This window comes from Alosa sapidissima, chromosome 15, assembly GCF_018492685.1.
Source record: "Alosa sapidissima isolate fAloSap1 chromosome 15, fAloSap1.pri, whole genome shotgun sequence".
NCBI lineage: Eukaryota > Metazoa > Chordata > Actinopteri > Clupeiformes > Clupeidae > Alosa > Alosa sapidissima.
In genome coordinates, this window is record NC_055971.1 from 28,422,517 (window position 1) to 28,428,079 (window position 5,563).

Here is a 5,563-nt window from a genome sequence, read left to right on the forward strand (position 1 = left end):
CAGCAGCACATTTATCACTCCTCTCCTTCTGCCCCCCCCTCTCTCTCTCTTTCTCTCTCTCTCTATACCTCTCCCTCTTTTTTCTCCCTGGCTTACTGTTTTGCTCTTTTTCCCCCTCCTCTCCAGCTGCTCTGAGTGGCTTCTGAGAGGCTCTACACAGTGGATGTGTGAGAGAGTGTGTGTGTGTGTGTGTGTGTGTTTTCTTTCCCTCCTGTCAGAGCAGTGGCACTGTGTGTGTGTATGTGTGTTTTCACTTTGGGCTGCACGGCAGTGGAGTAACTCGTGAGTCAGAAAGGAGGGAAAATTTTTTTTTTTTTTTTCTTGGGCAGAGCAACAGTGGGCAGAGAGAGAGAGAAAGGAGAGGGACAACTGGACACGCCGGAAGCAGGGGTAGGGGCACTGTCAGCGGCATTGCTGGGGCAGTTACTGGGGGCAGATCCTGTGGAAGGAGATTTATGACACGCAGCTGTTGAGCGCTTGACAGACGTGGGGTGGGGTGAAAGAAGACTCCGTCGGCTGCTGCTGCGTAGGAGCGCCGTCTCTGCCAACACACACACACACACACACACTCATCAGAGGAGAGCTGAGTGACTTGCATCGCAGCCCGCAACGACAAGGGTAGGTAACATGGTGCCTTCTTTTACCCTTGAAGTTTTCTGTGTGTTTTATGTTTGGAAAAGGAATCCTCAGTAGTTTCTGCATTTATGCTTGATGACTTAACACCTCCAAACTTTTATTTCCATTGTAAATGGGATGTGCATGCCTTAGGGTATGCTTATTACTGACATCCTGTTGACATTCTTCACCAGAACCCTTGAATGAAAGCTTAGCCAACTCATAAACAACTGAGAGTAAAGTGATTCTAATACAAATGCAGTCTTGGCAAAATACTACGAGTGTTAATCTGTAATTATCAGTAGCTATACCTCAGTTAATATGAGTCAATCTCATGTGTGTCAGCTGTGTATTTCTTTGGTTCACTTAACGTGCTTGTGCTCTGTGTTGTACGGTTCCTTTTCCTTTGACGGCATAATCCCAAGATCTATTTTTAGAGTTTACACATGTGTGGAGTTATCCGGACAGCAGTGGTCACAGACAGGAAGGTTCCATAAAAGCGAAATGCTCCTGGAAGACTACTATTCTGTAACAATGCTGTGCTGTAGTGTTGCTCTTTAAGCCAACAGACAGGATCAAAGTCAGTGTCTGAGGACAGTGGGGTGGAGTGTGGGGGCATGTGTGTGTGTGTGTGTGTGGGGGGGGGGGGGGGGGTTGTTAAGGGAGTGGAGGTCTACAAGCTGGACAGTCACCACAAGCAGCAGAGTCCGGTCCAGTCGGTCCCTGGTCTGGCAGGGACAGTGCATCGCCTGAGGACTTTATGCCTCACAACGTTAGACATGATAGTCATCAGTGTGTCTCAGAGAATCTCCATGAGAGTCATATCCCAGCAGCAGGAGGAGCGCCTCAGTGTGCTAGAGGCAGGAGCAGATCTGGAGAGGTTTGCATTTAGAAGACTAACAGTCGGTCATTAGTTAGCGTGTTTCAGAGGCAGCGGAACCACTAAACACCGTTTATGTCCGTGGAGAAAGGAGCTGCCAGAGGTGCAGGAACAGCAGACGCACATTAGATAAACTCCTGTCTCCTGTTTTGGGTTAAGTAGCCTACTGTGAATCTCCTGAGTAACACGAAATGGAGACATTAAGTCATTTCTATATTGAAGCTCTGCATTGGATAGTTAATCCAGTTTGTGGGATTGTGAAATATGCTCAGAGCAAGGAGGGAAAAGCTTGCTAAGCAATAAAAGGCAAATGGGAAGAATGTTTATTTGGGTTGCTATGGTAAGTGTGGTTTGGCAGTTGGCTGGCACATTGAAAGAGGAGTTGCCTCCAGTGCTCTGGGAGTTCGGCTTGGCCTTTATTTAATTCTACCCTTTAAAATAAATAGATTTTAATGGTGTGGGGAGGTCCATTAAGGATCCATTAACATTTAACACAAACCAGATTATGTCCTCTACTACATGTCAACACTCTTCTTTGTCTTCTCTGTCCTCCTCCTCTAGTTCTTTTTCTGTCTGCTACGTCTTTCTCTTTGTTTCTTACCCATCCTTCATTGAGACTGCTTATTTGGTGAAACAACAGAGAGTGTATAAAACCACCACTAGTGGGTAATCACTTGTAACATCATTGTGTATTCAGGTCAGTAGCATATCCCTGCTAATTTATCCATTTCACTCCCAGGGAAGTTCATGTCTCAGCTATTTCACACATCATTAGCTTCAGATTTCTACCTTGTGCTTCTTGGAGATAATATATTTGTTACTTATTACAACACTGGGCGGTTCAAAAACAATTTGCCATCAGGATGAAGTAGGAATTAGTTTTTAATAGTGCCTTATTTCTTAACAATAGGAAAAGTCACCATTCATCATCTTATTGTGTGTGTGTGTGTGTGTATTTATTTGTGTGTGTGTGTGTTTGGGTGGGTATGGCTTGTATAACAGCTTAATGGTCTGTGTAAGTGAACCAGTGTGTGTATTCATTGATCCAGAATGTTTGACTCTTTAAACTGACTGAAACAGCAAAAAAGCAGGCCACACAATCTTCAGCATCTCAGAATCTTAATAGAACGTTCCAGAACAGGCCACTGAACCATAAATCTTGGCAAGGACCATGACTAATCTGATACTCTGTGAGTAGTTCTTTGATTTATTATTTTCGATGACAAATGTAAGCCAATGTTTCAACATTTAAGTTTGCACTGCCCGGTAGGGTAATGGTGTGTGTGGCATCATTGATCGAGAGCTCAAGAAGTTTTGTACTGACACAGCAAGAAATGGGTTTCTCATAGAACTCTGAGTCGTCAATGCTTTGACATCTCAGATTAACTTTTCAGGCTGTTGAAGGACCATGATATATCTGAGGAAGTCTAAGAACAAATATTTGATTGATGATTTTTTTGTAGAGTTTAGAAAGGTAGAGCTGGGCTAGCATGCAGTAGTAGCCTGAAAAGTTGTGGGTTCAATTCCCGGCTTCCAACCGTTGGGCAGCCTTGGCCTACTGGTTAGGGCTTCGGGCTTGTAATCGAAGGGTTGCTGGTTCGATCCCTGACTAGTAGGAAAAATGTGGGCGGGGGAAGTGGTTTAGCACTGCTCTCCCATGCCCACATCCACGGCTGAAGTGCCCTTGAGCAAGGCACCTAACCCCTCACTGCTCCCCAAGCGCCGCTGTAGTATGCAGCTCACTGCTCCGGGTTGGTATGTGCTTCACCTCACTGTGTGTTCACTGTGTGCTGTGTGTGTTTCACTAATTTACGGATTGGGATAAATGCAGAGACCAAATTTCCCTCACGGGATCAAAAGAGTATATTATACTATATACTGCTTGTGCCCTTGAGCAAGGCACTTAACCCTGAGCTGCGCTGGGAAAACGGCCCTTGTAATATAATTGACATAAGTCACTTTGGATAAAAGTGGCTGCTGGAATAGATGTGAATGTTTTGATATTCATGTTTCAAGCACCAAGTACACTCTAAAAAGTGATGTGTTAAAATGACACATTGCTGTGTGTGCTCAGGTACACATGTGTCAATTTCAACACAGCAATTATGTGGAGATAGCTGCATTGTGTGGCTGGCCGGGTGAAAGACAGTTTAAAATGCAGGATTTACTTTTTAGAGTGTACTAAAGTTAAGTCCCACATTCCTATTCTGTCGGAGAGTCCGATGGTTTGTATTGGCGGCAGGTATAGGTGCCATACTTTACCTCTCAAGCCCTCTCTGACTTGCCTCATGCATTTAGGCAGGAAATATAGGCATTCCGCAAGCACAACAGCCTGACACTGCATCCATGAATGTCACTAGAGAAGTATGGCTTCCGCTGGAGTGTGTGACAAGAAGGAGGAAGATGAGGCGGCTTTGGGGACAAATGGGATTTCTGATATTAATGTTTTTTTAGAGAGAATATTTTATCACCAACTCAAGCGTTACAGTGTGTGGTCTCAAAGCACACCTGCTAACACACACACACACACACACAGACACACACACACACACAAACATTTACACAGATTAATATCCATCATATCTAATCTAAGGGTTGTACAATCCACTCTCACCCAAATGGACACACACACACACACACACACACACACACACACACACACACACACACACACACACACACACACACACACACACATAGGTCAGCATCCATTTGATCTACACCACACATGCAGAAATACAGTTGAGCATCCCTTACGTCCAAAGTTTTCATAGGAAAATCAAAGCAAGTGCAGAAAGACGGAGGTCTCAGCCAGGCGACTGGTGGCTCCCCCCTGCCTGGGTGTCGGCCTCCGGACACTATGGTGTGGGAGTGAGCTGGCTGTGTGGCCTTTCACTCCAGCCCTCAGGACAGATGGATGAGCTGAGACCTCTGGTGGTGTTTTTTTTTTTTTTTTTTTTGGGGGGGGGGGGGGGGGTTGCTTATTCAAATAAATGTGACAGCCCTCGTCGAAGCCACCAGACCCCCCCAGGAGGCAGTGCTCCATTCCTGCTCTCCCCGTTCCTGCGGTCACAAGGGACGATGAGTGGACGCAGCTCTGCTATCTCTGGTCCTCTAGCCTAAAAGACTGGTTTAAACAAATGTGTGCAGTCGTCGATAGAGACTTTTCATTTGGGATTTCCCCGTTCTCCAAATCTCCCTCAACACCACATCTCTCTCAGCCCCTCCAGTAGGGCTGCATGATTTGGGGAAAATATCTTATCGGAACGTCACATATTACCAACCGTCCCGTATATCCAACCTCTTACGTGTATATGTCACTTACTACTCATTTCTATAGAAAACCAAGACGACGGATTCCTAAAGAAACGCAAGCACCCACACCATAAGTGTATCTAAATAAGATATTTACCAAAAATTACATTTTACCGTGACTCGAAGAGCTGTAAACAGTCTTGTGTACAAATCTGCTTGGAGCTCCAGCGGAATTTTGAATTGCGACAAGAATTCTCGGGCTAACCGTTGATGTGCCGTGAGAAAGGTTGGGAATAGGCACCCACCAGCCCAGCACTAAACTCCGAGCGTGGTAAACAAAATCGGATATTTCAGGCAGTTAAAAGCCCCGGGGGATGCAGCCTGTGGGATGGCATGGTGGTGTTGTTAGTGTCTTTGTTCTAGTCATTAAGTCCCAGAACACCAGCTTCAGTTTGAATGTGGAGAGAGTAATCCACGTAAGGAAAAACAGAGAGACCAGTAGGGGAGCTGGACTTTTCTTGACCAGGTCAGGGGTGTGGCTCAGGTGACCAGCTCAGGGGTGTGGCTCAGCTGACCAGCTCAGGGGTGTGGCTCAGGTGACCAGCTCAGGGGTGTGGCTCAGGTGACCAGTGACCAGCTCAGGGGTGTGGCTCAGGTGACCAGTGACCAGCTCAGGGCTGTGGCTCAGGTGACCAGTGACCAGCTCAGGGCTGTGGCTCAGGTGACTACAGCTAGAGTGGCAGGGAGTGATTGGAGACGAGGTGCAGCTGTTTACATAATGGCTGACATTTCACACTAAGAGTTCCTGCTTAA

The 5,563-nt window shown here is 46.2% G+C and overlaps 1 protein-coding gene across 2 annotated transcripts in view; it reads left to right on the forward strand.

The window, feature by feature from the left end:
• The first annotated feature begins 488 nt into the window (after positions 1-488).
• Positions 489-5,563, forward strand: part of sgcg (sarcoglycan, gamma) — a 17,470-nt gene continuing 12,395 nt past the window's right edge. For both annotated transcript variants that reach the window (XR_006023115.1, XM_042064338.1), the window contains exon 1: positions 489-618. The gene's annotated coding sequence lies outside the window, so the exon portion shown is untranslated. The remainder of the gene's footprint in view (positions 619-5,563) is intronic.